General features: G+C 35.9%; 1 long non-coding RNA gene across 2 annotated transcripts; it reads right to left on the bottom strand.

The window, feature by feature from the left end:
- Positions 1–4,949: 4,949 nt before the first annotated feature.
- On the bottom strand, positions 4,950–15,064 carry LOC101850656. 2 transcript variants are annotated; one of them, XR_004858650.1, is made up of 4 exons: positions 14,915–15,064; positions 12,515–12,619; positions 11,135–11,192; positions 4,950–6,774 (listed from the first exon to the last, which is right to left on the bottom strand). It is a non-coding gene; the product is annotated as an uncharacterized LOC101850656 (long non-coding RNA). The 2 variants fall into 2 exon arrangements; XR_001184935.2 differs by lacking the exon at positions 4,950–6,774 and adding an exon at positions 8,849–9,539.
- Positions 15,065–15,377: the final 313 nt, after the last annotated feature.

The following is a 15,377-nucleotide window of genomic DNA, read 5'->3' as shown; positions in this document are numbered from 1 at the left end:
CCACACACACACACACACCTGACATGTATCATATACCGTCTATTTACGAGTCAGTTCTCGGACTGATAATATAATCAAATATATATATATAGACTATACTACAGATCTATGGCAGACACACAAACTAAATGTGAAAATGAGACAAAATTATGACAAAAGTATGTATAGGTGATGTTTTATTAATAATAGCAATACACGTAAAACTGGAAATGCTAAATTAACATGCGGCACGCGCTGTTATTGAAAAAAAATATTACCAAGTTTTTTGTATTTAATTAATTCAATCTCTTTCATAAAAACCAAGTAAGTTTTGGACTGGTGGACTTCAGATTTGGCAAGGGTGTCACAAAAAGGCACTGATCATTACACAGAGGGGTTGGGAGATGGGGTGGAGGGGGGGGGGACGCATGCCACGACACAAACTTATCGTACCTTAACTAAACTATTGTCTCGTAAAAATAATTCTCGGGAGTAAAATGTTGGACTATTAATCACAAGTGCCTGCTCTATCCCTGAACTGATAAGACATAGATCCCTCTTTAATTGAATCGAAGCTTTAAAAAAAGCACAGAAAAAAACGTGTTCGGTCGCAACCAATGTTTTCAATGTCATATATCAGACCTCGAATTTTCTTATGCAAGCAAATGAACTAAAGAAAACGTACAATTTTTTAAAAAATGCTGCTACTTCTATGTTAATCATTCAGATTCAATTCATAAATGAAATTCAGATAATTAATGTAATTTGATGAAAAAGAGGAACGTAATTATTTTGTAAGTTGGGAACATTTTTGACAAGTATATCCTTCACACGAAAGCCTTTCAGGTGGTGAAAATGGTTAAATTAAGAGTATGGTGTGAAATAGATGGTCATGTCATGCCGTCCACAATAAATACCAGTATAAGAAATCTATACTAACTTTTCTCCCTACATAGAAAAGCTTAGGTGAAAAAATACACAGGCTATCATGTTTAATCAGTGCTGCAGCTTGGCCTAATCTGGCTTGAAAAAAAACTCTACAAGCTGTTTAACTGTTCTAAGCCCAAAAAGATAATTTTTTTCAGGACAGAGAAAAATCAGTTTCATTTTTTAAACAATTGTATTTACAAAATGTATCTTTGCAAGCATTTTTCAACGTTTAGAATTTGAAATTTGACAAAATATTACGAGCATATGCAAGCTATACCAAATTAAGATATTGCAATAAAATACAATGCAGCTTTTCTATAACAACATCGTCAGGACCAGAAAAAAATGTCGTAATCGAGAGTTGTCGATATAAAAAGGCAACCAAAAGCTACTAATGATAATTAAGGAAAAAATCGGGACCTGGGCACCATAATAATATATATGTCGCTACACAGAGGATGTCGTTATATCAAAGGTCGTCGTATACAGACTTCACTGTAACATTTTTTAAATGTTGGGCTGAATACATTTAAACAGCTGGCCAAAGAAATGAGTAACGAGGTGAAACAAACGCAGTGCAGCTACGTGTCTATTGTGCTCTGTGAGGAGTTAATACTGGAAATATACAATAACTCATCGCGTCGCTTGTTCCGCTGGTTAAAGATGGAGGAAGGTGGTTGGTCTGTCGGCAGATCTTGCCGTTGTCCAACACTAACCAATGAACAAAATGACTGTTCTGTTGTTGTGTCAGTGTGCTTCTCTCTCTATATATATAAGTCCAACAAAATAACTCAAACAAATAGAAGAAGTGATGAGTAGGTCTTACTTCTTCTAGCGTTTCTATCCACATATCCTGCCTGTTTCAAACACAAACGACCATTTTCGTTTCAATGTGCTTCTCTATAATAACTTAAACAAATAACTGAAACAAATGGAACGAGTGATCGTATCAATAATAATATATGTACGCGTACAAGAAATTCAAAATATTCTTCCCTGGCTGCATGATTATGTTTCCCATTCTGAGATTTGATCATGACGGATGAAAACTATGTTATTATTACTTTACTATTATTACATGCTTAAGTTTATGCGTAGTCAGCATCTTAGAGTACACTATATCTTTCATTCAGAGAGAATTGAGATTAAAAAATGATGACAGAATGAAGGGACATGTCAAGTTGATTAATTTCTAAGACGTGAGACGTGAATTTATAGAAAACACAAAAAATAAAAAAATAATATTCTTGTGAGTCATTAGTTTCTTGCAGGTTCTTTTGGAGTTCAACTTACTACTCTTTGTATAATAATGAATAGAAATGATAATCTGTGAAGAGACTTAATATTCTGAAAAAATTCAAGTAAAAATCCTGGTTCAGAAGCACTAAAACAGGGGTTCAGACACAAGTGATTTACACTGTGGCTAAGTATCTTACCAGGTAAATCAACAGCCAAATTCTGCAATTTTTATCATCCTTTCTCAGAACATTATGATAATTATGTCAAGAAAAACTCAAGTCACTTTGAAAAATTCTGAATTCTTTTCTGTGAGACGGAATAAATTTTCTGAATGCTTTTCCACGGGACAAAACAAATTTTCTGAAGAAGATGGTAACAGTCAAACATCCCATTTATAGAAGAATTTTATTTATCTGGTCTAAACAGCAACTCTCTGTCAACAAAAGTGTTTTATCAAAAAATGCAATTTATCGTTTTGCATACAGATTTCATAAACACAAGCACCTGGAATTGAGAACAGAAAATATACATTGTACATCTGTTGTTTTCTCATCATTTCTGCCATTTCTTTGCAGCATCGTATACAAAATCATTAAAATGTGAGTGACTCATATGACATAACACAATCTAATCACATAATGATTACATGGATCAAGAAGATGTCTTACATCAGAGTTTCCAAAGGTTACCAAAAAATTTGAAATCAGGATTGAATCAAATAAAGAAAATGAAGAAAACTACAAAATTCAACTGAGTACGACATATACAAAAACATATTCTTCAAAACTGAAAATAACAGCTTTACAGTAAGATAAAAGTGCACCAACACATTTGCTACAAGTCTTTACACTGCTTTTTCCTTCTCTGGTTATTATCCTGTCTTGACAGGCAAATATGAAATGTAAATGTCAGAAGTAAAGTTGAAAGACACTTCCATCCATTAAAAAAGCGTAGAGTTGTCTTTTTTCATCCTAAAAAAACATCTGCTGAAGGAAATATTAAATTTTTATTTTTTGAAACTGTAGTTGACATTCAGGATAAGTGTCATGATCTATTGAACAAATCAAGTAATGGGCACACCAACCAAAGGGAAATTAAAGCAATCTGGAAATAACGCCATGTTCAACTGACTAGCTAGAAAAGTATGTGCAACGAAAGTAGACAATACAAAAAGCAATAACTTTGACTGAACAACACTTATTACTTCACAAGTTTTAGGCTAAATGCCATTCCTTCCAAGTACACATACAAATATACAATAGGTTAAAAGTATGCCCACAGTGGGAAATAGTTTTGTTTTACAGATGTTTGTAAATGAAATTGATTTAACATGTACCGGTAAGTGCAAAATAGCACCAATTTCCAAGAGATGACAGTTTACAGATATCTACAAAACACCATAGTGATTCACTCAATAATGTCTGGGAAAAAAGCAACAGACCTTACATGGAATTCCACAAAATGACAAAAGCTGAATAATAATTAATTGTGAGGCAGTGTGGTGGAATCAGGCTCTCGTCAAAATAATGAAATCGAAGAAAACAGCAGTTTTCTCATTGCTTAGCGATTTTTATCAAATTTTTGGTTTTTGGCTCAACACCTTTTATGTCCATTTACAAACACATTCCTTTGGGGATTTCACCGAAAACGTTGATTAAAGGCACAAAAATATAAATTTACAGTTTCCATGGACTCTCCAACTTTAGAATTTGCCAAGCTTTGGCGGCCATTTTCTCGCTAATTTTACCTCTTAAACCAGGTGACCCCCACCTCCTTCAATCCGAAATATTTCCACTTCTATTGAAGATGGATGGGTAATTTTTTCATTGAAAGCAAGACGAATGAACAAGCTTTAAGATGATACCAATAACTCATTATATGCCCAAAAATTGACAAGAGCCTGATTCCACCACGCTACCTCACAATTATAGTTCAACAAACGCGACCAACAACTGGCTTAACAACAGGGCAACCAAAGACGAAGGTAGAACCACATACAGGTTCACTTTGAAAATCCAAGGAAAAAAAGTTTCTGAGGATGACGATAAAAAATGAGAACAAACAACTTACAGGAAATAAACTCAGGTCTTCCCTATTGTAAAATGTGATACCCAGCACTTTCCCAGACACTTTCTATGAAACCACACAAACCCACAAAGAAATTCGACCAATATAAAACAGTCTACAATCTGTTTCTCCACTGCAAAAATCTACAAGACCCAAGGGAGCACTCTTGTCCATATGTAACACTGACAGTCTCAAGCTCCTAACAGAGAACAACAAAATATCTGATGAAGACAAGATGCAGATTCTATCACAAGAAATAGAACAGAAGGGCAAAAGCTTCAAAACCATTGAGTCGATAGCAATAAAAACAATTATTAGATACTGAGACAGTCTGGAAGACAAGCCATGTTGGGTTGGCATAAGTTACAAGATCTGAGACAGCAAAGTAAAAACCATGGTTGAAAACACCAGCAAAATCAGTTATCATTGCATTTTCCTCTCCCCAACCAAGTCGCTATCGCCATCAGTTTGTACAGAGAAATAGCTAGAGTCTAGGACTCACTTGCGAACATGTCTTTATATTTTCAATCTGAATGCCATTTGTACATACATACAATTAAAATGAAAGGAAAACAAAAGTAAAATTAGACATTTCTAAAACAGACAAAAATAAACAACTAAATTGGAAGCCTGTTTCAAAACAAATGAAATAAAATCAACTGCTGAAACAAAATGAAATGGTGGAAACCTCTGTGGCAGACTACACATCTCAACGCATCAATCAAACTTTCTGATTTTTCTCCTTTGTCAAATCTTCTGAGCTACTCCACAATGTTATTCACAACCTTTATTCAGGATAAATGACAAATGTATCACTACTGCTATCACATTGAGCTACTGAAGGACCATAGCATAAACATTGTTATTTTGTCAGTGGAAATGGAAGAACAAATAAATATGATGTGAGGTGGAAGGGTTTTCAATCAGTCTTTCAAGACTAAACATTCTTACACACAAAGACTGGAAAATGGCTTCTTTCATTTTCAGAAATCAAAAGCAAGCAGACATCCCATATACAAGATAATGCTGTTACTTGCCAGCAGTATGCCACTCTGTAGAACTAATAGTACCAAATCAAGATCAACATCTCAAGTCAAAGATTTTTAGATTTTGGCAGATTTTGGCTTTTTGAAATGGACAAAAAAAAACCCTGACAAACAACCACATACACATATGTACATATTTGTCTCACCCAGCTTGAAATGCAAGACATTTTTCTTGGTACATCAAAATAAACAACACTTTATTTCTCTACCCCTGTAATGTTTTCCAACATTATTTCATCCAAATTCAAAAAAGGGCTTTAATCTCAGGCAAACAAAATCATTTTAAAACTTTCTCTTTCGCAGTGAGGTTTTTCTGAACGCCATCAAGCACCATAACTATGTACACAGAGGCAGAACTAGAGTATGAAATAGGCCACAGAGGAAAAACTTTAAGCCAGCAAGTTGTCAACCAGATCGTTAAAGAAACAACGCTTTTGGCAGAGCATGGCAATTTCTGTAAAGTTGAGGGTGTAAAAACGTAACAACATATCTGTACATCCATCTAATATGCAATGGCACCATGGCATTTACTTGTTTGCAGCATTTTTAATGTTCATATATCTGCCACACAGCAATAAAAATAACACTAAATTTTTATTGAAAAGCTTTCCAAAAAGAAATGTTTAGTGCAAGGCACGGAGTCACAGTCACAGTCATCAACAGTAACAAAAGAATTAGTAGCTGAGCCCCCGGAAAAGCATGAGGGTCAAAACCAACTTCTCATATACTTTCACACTGATGACGCTATGAAAAGGCATGCAACAGGTATAGATAGGCTTAGTTACTTCCCTTAACCACTTTGTCATGACATTTATGAGGGAGCACTACAATAGAAGAAGACAATAGAATCCTAAAAATAATTTTTCAAAAAAAATTATAAATCACTAGTCTTTCCATATTTGTATCAATGATCGACAACACACCCCTGCCTCTTCATAGCACGGTTGATGAGAAAATAAACAATTGTGATCTTCTGTAAAATGATAGCAACCAACTCCTATCAGTTGCAACAATCCTTCATTGTTTAATCTCTGTTTCTAGTTAAATCAATGATGAGTGTTGACGATGTAAAGACAAAAGTAATGACAAAGCAGTTTTCATTCTCTCAAACTCAAAGAACCAGCATTTTCTCTGCACTGGTTGCACATTAAAATAACACTATAAGTATGTGCTAAACATTGATGATATTTCTTATGATACATTGACTACAGCATGCCAATAAAGGTACAGTTTACTTCTTCTTCTTCTTTTTCCCTCTCTTCCCTCCCTTCTTTTTCTTTCCTTTTGATGCATCCGGCCAGCCAAATCCCGTCTTTTCCAAGGCGTCTGGTGCATTGTGGGCTACACAGTATAAGTTTTCCATGACAGAAGGGTGCAACAAATCTGGGGCACTTGCTGTTGATTTCGCTGATGAGATTGTACTTTTGGCAGACTTCTTGGATTTTTTTGAGCCCGCAGACTTCGATCTCTTTCCAGATTTCTTGCCTGATTTCTTGGCTGACTTTTTACCCGCCTGAAATGAAAAAAAAAAAAAAGAAAAGAAAATATGACATTTAGGTATGATTTATAAAAATTCAGTCCGCCTCTAACTGGGTTGTATTATGACAAATTCATTTGTAAACCAGATCCTGTTTGGAAATTGTTTTTCTTATTGATGTTGGTAAGGTAATCTAAAAAAATCAAAATAGTCTTGTGGTGAGGATATAAACAATTAAGGTAAGGATAAAAAAGTAAGTGCTTTTTAACAATATCAAAACTTTGATTTCTTGTAAAATATTAAATGATATAGATAATCCTGACAGCACAAATATCTGTAACAGCTGATTAGCCCTTAACCTCAGCATTAGAACTGTGTGACAGAAATTCAAGTGCACTACACTGCCATGAGTGTAATTAAGAAAAAAAAATACAGTAGGCTTCTTAATAACGTAGGCTACAATTCTAGGTCCAGATTTAGTTCACTTTATTTCTAATTAGAAATCAGCTTATAGTACAGTAAAAAGCTTGCACTGACTTTGTAATTCATAACTCTCAACATATTACCTAACACTGAATTTTCTCTAAAAACACTAGATTTTTCTCAATTTCAAGCACCCTGTGGTCTTAAGAAATTCGAGATTCTATAATTTGTTCTTTGAACTTTGAAGTGCAATAGTCAAACTTGAAACAGAGCCGTCAAATACATTGGCTTGATATTTGAGAACTGAGAATATTATTCCTCTTCAGTATTAGATTTTTCCATGTCGTGAGAATCTGAAATACTCAAAGAAAAAGAAAAACAACAAAACATGCTCTCCACTCTCAAACAACAGAGGAAATGCCTCTAGACAAAGCCAGGGATGAAGAAAACTGAAAAGCTTTTGAAATATTATCAGAAAATGTCCATTGGTAAAATAAGAAACAATAATGCAAAAACAATTTGAACAGACACATCCAGAGTGCAAAGTACATGAAGATGAACAAGATGCCTTGACTTGAAAACTCTGTCAAAGATCAAATCAATTGTCAAATTCAGACGTCTGGCATCTGTGGCGTGGTGATTAGGCACTTCTCTGTTTCTCACAGAGGATGCGTTCAATTCCCGAGTGGGGAGAATTTTTTCCAAGTATCTTATGGTCTTTGTTCTGGGGTGTTGTATCCCTCTCAGTCCACGGGTAGCTCTGACAGGCAGGGAAGGAACGGGGGCTCTCGTGGCCTAGAGGTTAAGGTGTTGGCCTCTCATTCAAAGGTCCCGGGTTCGAATCCGGGTAGCGATCAAAAAATTTTCTTCTCTAAAATTGTCTCCTTTCACCTCCTTTCCTGCTCTCTAGCAATGTTCTGTTGTCTGCTTTCATTTCCACTTTCTGCCCCCACCCCCTCACCTCCTTTGCCCCCTCCTCTGGGCTCCTGACTCTTTCTGCAGCCTTTCTACTGCTACTCCTTGGCCCCTCCTGACTGCTGTCTTTCTGCCACACCCCTGATCTTCTGGTAGGAAAGATCTACACCTAGCCTTCTCGGACAAGGGCGAAAAATCTCGGAGGGCCCGTGTGCAAGTTGCGCACGTTAAAGATCCCTTGGTGGTCTAAAATCGATAAGAGTAGGCTTCGGCCGCCACCCGGGCAAAATTCAAAATTTCCTACCAACTGAAAATATTAGGTGTGTCCCGCGCGCTCATATGACCTATGCAGTTGCGAGCACCGTAGAACACTTTACAAAAACAAAAAACAAAGGGAAGGAGCCCACCTTTTAAACCTATCCGTACGCCCCGGGGTCATTTTGTACGCCAGGGGTTGTATCCTTCACATTTTAGAATACTTTTAGTCCGAAGATCTTTCTTTGAAACTTTCAGTATTTCTCAAAAAACCATTTTGACAGACTGCTGTGCTATGCGTACAGATCGGATTAACAAGTAAATTTCCTCACATTATATGGATGCGATAGTAAAACACGATGTACGGATAGGGTTAACTAATCTAAATTGTGTCGACCGGAGTGTAAATACACCTACATTTAAAACAAAGAATTCTATTTTCAAATTACTCCTCATTTAGAAGAATATCAATAAGAAAATTCAAAGTTTCAAAGTTTCGTGAATATTGAAACACATGTAATAAAGGTTTAATAAAGGCTTTTTATTATAAGACCAGTTTAGAGTTTATTTCAGTTCCATTCTTCTGTTAAGAAGTGGGCTGATTGTCCTCCACATTCAATACAGAAGCTGGCAGTTTTTTTTACATCAAATGCAGCGGAGTCCACTTAAACCGAAATCTGCGGAACCACAGGATTGTCTTCGGCTTAGTCAAGTTTTCAGTTTAGAGATACTACTCAAATAGCCAAGAAAAAAAATCAACAATTCTATTTTCCTTCGGTTTACTATTGTTTTCAAATTAACGGTGTTCTGTTTAAAAAGCAGATCCACAAAATTCTCAGACGCTCTGACTTTCGCTTCTCTGTCCGATTGAAGTGACTACGACTAGTTTAACCATTGCTCCAGTTGTGTCAGATCTGCACAGTCGGGTATAGCTTTTCTAAAAATTCTGCTTCCACATGTTCTCATTTCTTCCCCTTCTTCTTCTTGGGATTGTCAGGCCACTCAAACCCTCTGAGCTGCAGCGCGTGAGGCGCGTCATGAGCTGTGTAGTACAAGTTCAACATAGCAACGTCACTGAGCATTATCTCCGATAGGGTTGGTGTGGGAGGGGGCGGGACATCGTCTTGAATTTCATCAGGACTCGATTCAAGCGGCGCTTCAGAGGACTTTGATTTTCTTTCCTTACCCTTTTTCTCCTTTTTCTTTCCCTGTTGTGAGCGATTTGGACCACAAGAGTTAAAAATCCAAAATTAAAGTCTGTAATATGCACAACTGTTGAGAGAATATCAATCCAATAACAAAATGATAACAACAAAGGAGAGTTCAGTGTGACAGTGAATTTAGCAGAAAGAGAAGGAATGAGTGGCAATGAAAGAGAAGTTGACAGGTCACGAGCCAGGAATTTCAAGCAAACCCTATTAGCCTTGGCAGAATCTGTCACTTTAAACAAAAAGACTTTTTTCTATATCCGAATCTGTCCAAGATGGCCGCTCATTGTCAAGGAGAAAAGCCAGTGGCTCTTAGATGGATGGTCCTCTTGGACAGAATCAATATAAAAAAAGAAGAAAAAAAAAGCGCAGGAGAAGAATTAATTGGAAAGTGATCGTTTTTACAGGTGGTTGTCTTGGACAGGTGGTTGCTAAAACAGGTTTGACTGCACTTTGAAAAACCTACTGTAAAATAATGACCAGATTGTTTAATAGCTGGCTTTGAAATTGTTGCTCTGTTATTGTTTTGTAAAATTAAGATAAAGATCTAATGGAATAAGACGTTGCAAGCGCACTAAATTTACTTTCTTTACAGTCTGATAGTTATCGGGGAGGGGGGATCACTTTTTTAAAAAGCAATCAGCGCAATATAATTCAAAACAACTTCAAGAATGGCCTTCGCAAGTGTCATTCATTTTTTAAAAACAAAATTCCTACAGGACAAACAATTGTTATCACAGTCCAGTGTGACTGAGATGTGATTTATATTACATCTTCTTTATATGTATGAAACTGCACTTGATTTTTTATAAAATGTACTGACCTGACTAATCTCGCAAGGGAATACATTTTGTACTCGCTTTTGTAAAAATAAAATCTACCTCCTTTTATTCTGCTCTTACACAAATTGTTTGATAAGCTTTGATCTCCAAAATAATGAAAATCAAAATTTTTGCATACTGTAACAGTTTTGAAGGGGCCAAATATGATATGATACTCTTTGTGGAGTATAGAACTTACAATTCATTTCATATCTTAAATTCATGGAATTGATTTTTAAAAACATACATTTTCTTTTTTCATAAAAGATTTTTTTTAATGTCTAAAGGGAAAACAAATAAAATGTTTATTCACGTGAGTGAATTTGGATATAACATATGTTTTCGAGTAAAAGCAAAAATGGACATTTCAATGGACTTTTGAAAATCTTTGTGAACAGAATGATAGAATTTAGAAGTGCCGGTGAGGACAGATATGTATTTCCATAAGTTGGAAAAGAAAGAAAAGAGTTTGACCTTTGACACAAGTTTGTTCACATACAAAACTGCAAGGAATGACTTAAATTATTCGAGATAATTAATTTTCAGCAGTGCAATACTAAACTTACTGCAGGGAGAATAGAAAATTGTTCACACAACTCTAACAAATTCCAGATTCTTACAAAGTATAAAGAAAATAAAGACTAGAGCATCTGTGATCTAGATTAACAATGTGAATGAAACTCTTCATACATGATGAGCTTATTAAGAGATTATGAAAAAGTGATAAATCACTAAAGAATACAGAAGAATTTCAATTAGAATACAAAAACACACCATTATGTAGTCCTTTCTGGATGTCTCAGCACATCAGGAGTGGTCAAACACGAACTCCCTGAAAACGTGAATACCATTGAGAAAAAGGAAGTTTTTTTCAATGCTTCTGTAAGAGAATTTATTTTCCTCTGGCTTTCAAAAATATGCACTACTGCAGCATACATTCACACAATAGAATAGCTTAAAGCTATACAAATGACACGGAAAAACACAACAAAAGTGTTCAGTTAATGCAAATCAAGAAAGGTCAAGAACAGCTTCATTTATGCAAGAGTTGTTTACATTTGGACCAGCAATAAATGATGATAAGCTTTCAAGAAAACTAAAAAACTAACAATTTTGGGAAGCTGAAGAGTTATACAGTGAAAATCAGATACAACAAAGTCCAATTCAATGAAAACTCTGATTCAAAGCAAAATGACAAATTCCCTGTTTGTTTAGGGGGGGGGGGGGGGGGGGGGGAGACAAGTTTATTCATTAAAATCAACAAAATAACTCAGGTTCAACAAACACAAAAATGAGCAAACTCGGAGTCCAACTAAACCACTTGCTGGGCAAATTGCCCCTCTGATGTGGCTTCATGCATTTATCTCCCGCTGCAAAGTTTATCGACTCTTTTCCAAGGTACCAATGAACTCACCTGCACCATGGGAGGTTTATTCATTAAAATCAACAAAATAACTCAGGTTCAACAAATACAAAATGAGCTAACTCGAAGTCAACTAAACCACTTGCTGGGCAAACAGACTTGTCCAAACAACTCTAACAAATCCCAGATTCTCACAACAGGTAGGCCTACGGTAAGAAGAGTAGGCCTATAAATTACAGGAAAGGACACACATACTATAAGAGAGCATTTGTATCCCGCCTTTCCCCACAACATGGGCCCAAGGCGTACATAGGAGATTAAAAACGCATTCATACTAACACCATACAAATTCATCATGTGCGCACTTTTTGACAGCAACATTCTTTCAGACAATAAAAAATGCTCATACAAAAAGGCAAAGGTGCTGTCCATTAATAAAAATATTTCTTAAATAGATGTGCTTTTGAGTCCCCTTTTGAAGGTATCAAGTTTTATTTCGCTTCTTAAAGCGTTGAAATTGTCTTAATTAAACAGGTGGACATCTTGATTAATGACAAAATAATGTAGAAAAAAGTTAAGGTGAGAAGTGGGAAGTGGTTGTTTATAAATGTGACTGCCTTGGACAGGTGGTTGTTAGAGCAGGTTCGACTGTTATACATATACATATATTCCACAGGCGTAAGATACATCTAGAGTCAGACTGAATATCATTCGTTATTCTGCGACGACGCTAAACACAAGACTATAAGAAATATTTCTGTTAGCACATCACTGCATATTCGTCTACTCACCATATCATTGTGTATCTGCGTCATCGAAATGTAGAAGACCTTTGTCAAGGGACAAGTCAGAAAAAGCAGATGAAATGGCCCGGCGTCTTTGAACAAGGACACCCCCTGAACAAAAGATCAACTATATTAATTCAAAACCAGATACAAAAATGTGAGGCAGCGTGGTGAAATCAGGCGCCCGATAAAATAATGCAATTAAAGAATCTGGTATTTTCAGGGCCGTTGGACAATTTTTTGTCTAAATTTCTTTTTTTGGTACAACGCCTTTTACATCCGTTAAGAAACACATTTCTAAGTGGGTTTTTACTAATAAAACGTTGATCAAAGACACAAAAACAGTAAATGTGCAGTTTTCAAAGACAGTCAAGCTTTGGAAGTCACCAAACTTTGGAGGCCGCATTTTCTCGCTACTTTGCCCTCTGACAGCTGGCAACCACCACCCCGATCAATCGCAAAATTCTCAACTTCTCAACTTCTTTTCAACATAAGTATAGGTATTTATTTTTGCCAAATACAAGACAAATGAACAAGTTTAAAATAACTAACAACTCTTGTGGAATAATGTACATAACATAACACTTCTGTTATAACTGTTAAGTTAGGTAACGTATCGGGATTTAGACAGTACCTTTCTTTTACTATAGTCACTTTTCGGTTACAGTGTACTAGAGAATAAAAATGAAACAAAGAGCTCTTTCAAGCGTGCGTTTCTTCACTCTATCTAAATCTGTTTGTACCCACAAACCGAACAATATTACAACTCTATACGCCCAAAAATTGACCAGCGCCTGATTCTACCGCGTCCCCATATGTTACTATTATTGTATTTATAGGCTACTATTCTGCTTCATTTTTATAAGTTTGAAATTTACAAAAATTCAAGTAAAAGCATCTTTTCCACCTAAAGGTTATTTGACACGTGAATTCACGGCTGTAAATCTAAAGCATATATATATGGGAACGAACAGAGGAGTGAGGGGGGGGGGGGTGGATATGGAGGTGCGTGCACTCAATCATAGCGAGACGCTGCTGTTTTGCCTTTCATTTGCACATAATAATGTGGCTCATTGCGTGCACACTTTATAACAAAGTTTTCATATGAGGCAAAAAGTGGGGGCGATGACAGTGCAGGTCTAGAAGTACGCCAACAAGTCAAAAGAGACAAATTAAAGTTATGGCATATGCTTGACATTTTGTGACCCACTGCATGTAACTAAATTTTAAAATTTAGCTATGTCAGCTTTTAACGTATGGAAAGGCCTATAATCTACATGCATTATCAAAATATTTTTTTTAAACCCTCATCTTATTTCTAACTAAAATAAATGTTATTGTAGTCTATTTAATTCTCTCTTCTGATTTTAATCCCTCACTAACACACACACACACACACACACACACACACACACACACACACACACACACATATGCAAACATAGTATCACTAGGCTTTAGTTCCCACTCTTGTTTTCTGTCTCTATATTAGAAAGGAAATCAGCCTAGCCCTATGATTTGAGGCAGACCTGGGCCGGGAGCTGCACGGAACGAGGGGTTGTTTTTCAGGACACTTTATATTTAGTAGCTTTGTCAAATCAAGGATAAGAGCAAATAAAGTGGGAGAAAAAATATTATGACATTTATACTGAACAGGAGAAAAGGAAATAAGTTTCAAAAAAGCTTTGGCATGGTAATCATTCATTATTTCATGAGTAAATAAAGAATATACTTTAGAGTTGTCTTTTTAATTGAATTTTGGAAAATGACCTTAATTGTATATATGTACCTAGAACTTGTACATGATATGACAATATAAAATGATCAGATATGTACGATGCTGGTTAATAATATTATTTGTAATCTGTTTTGTTGGTGCAGGCTTTGTTTTTTCTTTAGTATTTTCACCATCTCCTCAAAGCTTTTTCATTTTCTGCTATTCTTTCTTGAGTAAAATAGATCTAGAAGAGAAACAGGGTGGAGCACTTTCTTTTATAATAACTCATGATTTAATTAGAGTTTTTACCAATTAAAATTAATGAAGAAACGTTATATTCACAAAACAGACCTAAAACCTAGGCTAAACGTAAAAGTATGAAAGACAAGCGATCGAGGCATCGATCTCTATGGTCTATAGTCTTGAAGGCTTATAAGTTATACTAGTCTCAAGAGTGCAGCTAAGGGAACATATTAAAGAGGGCAATCATAGTAATGTTCTCGATAATGCGCTCACGACAAAGAGCTGAACGCAAGCACTTTACAAAATCTTATTAAAAACTGCTAGATCTAGGCCTACTCTACTAACAGTGATAAACTAAACACCCCGCTGTGCCTCCTGTGGTCCACAATTATACCTCGTTAATCGCACAATCTAAAACACCAGTCCATAAGTTAAGCTGGACTTACCCGTCAACACTATTTCCTCGGGTATGAATGCCAACATACGTTGACGCGTACAGGTATTCAGTACCGGGAGAACGAGTAAGTCGTCTAGAGAGAGCTGATCCTAATCCCTCTCCCAAGACCCCAACTCGCCCAGTCGGCCATAGCGTTGGCCGTGACCATAGAGATAGATAATACATGGATTTGATGCTGGATAGGTTGATCCCTTTATGATGTTTACAAATTAACATTTTTGCTATATAAAAAAACTGCAAAATATCGAAAAATGCAATTTTTTTTTGATCTCTTGAGTTTAAAAAATACTTTGATATAAGAAAGAGTTGGCCAGTCCAGGTTTATGAAAACAAAGATCTCCATATTATCCAGATTGGACAGTTGTAAAGCCGTCCGCTGTCCGATCGAGTTGAATGTACCTTTGAAATTTTGAATTGTTAATATCATGCAACTTTGAAAGTATTCATTTACG

The sequence above is a fragment of the Aplysia californica genome, unplaced genomic scaffold (genome assembly GCF_000002075.1).
Source record: "Aplysia californica isolate F4 #8 unplaced genomic scaffold, AplCal3.0 scaffold00250, whole genome shotgun sequence".
Classification (NCBI taxonomy): Eukaryota; Metazoa; Mollusca; class Gastropoda; order Aplysiida; family Aplysiidae; genus Aplysia; species Aplysia californica.
This window is presented reverse-complemented; position numbering and strand designations above follow the sequence as displayed.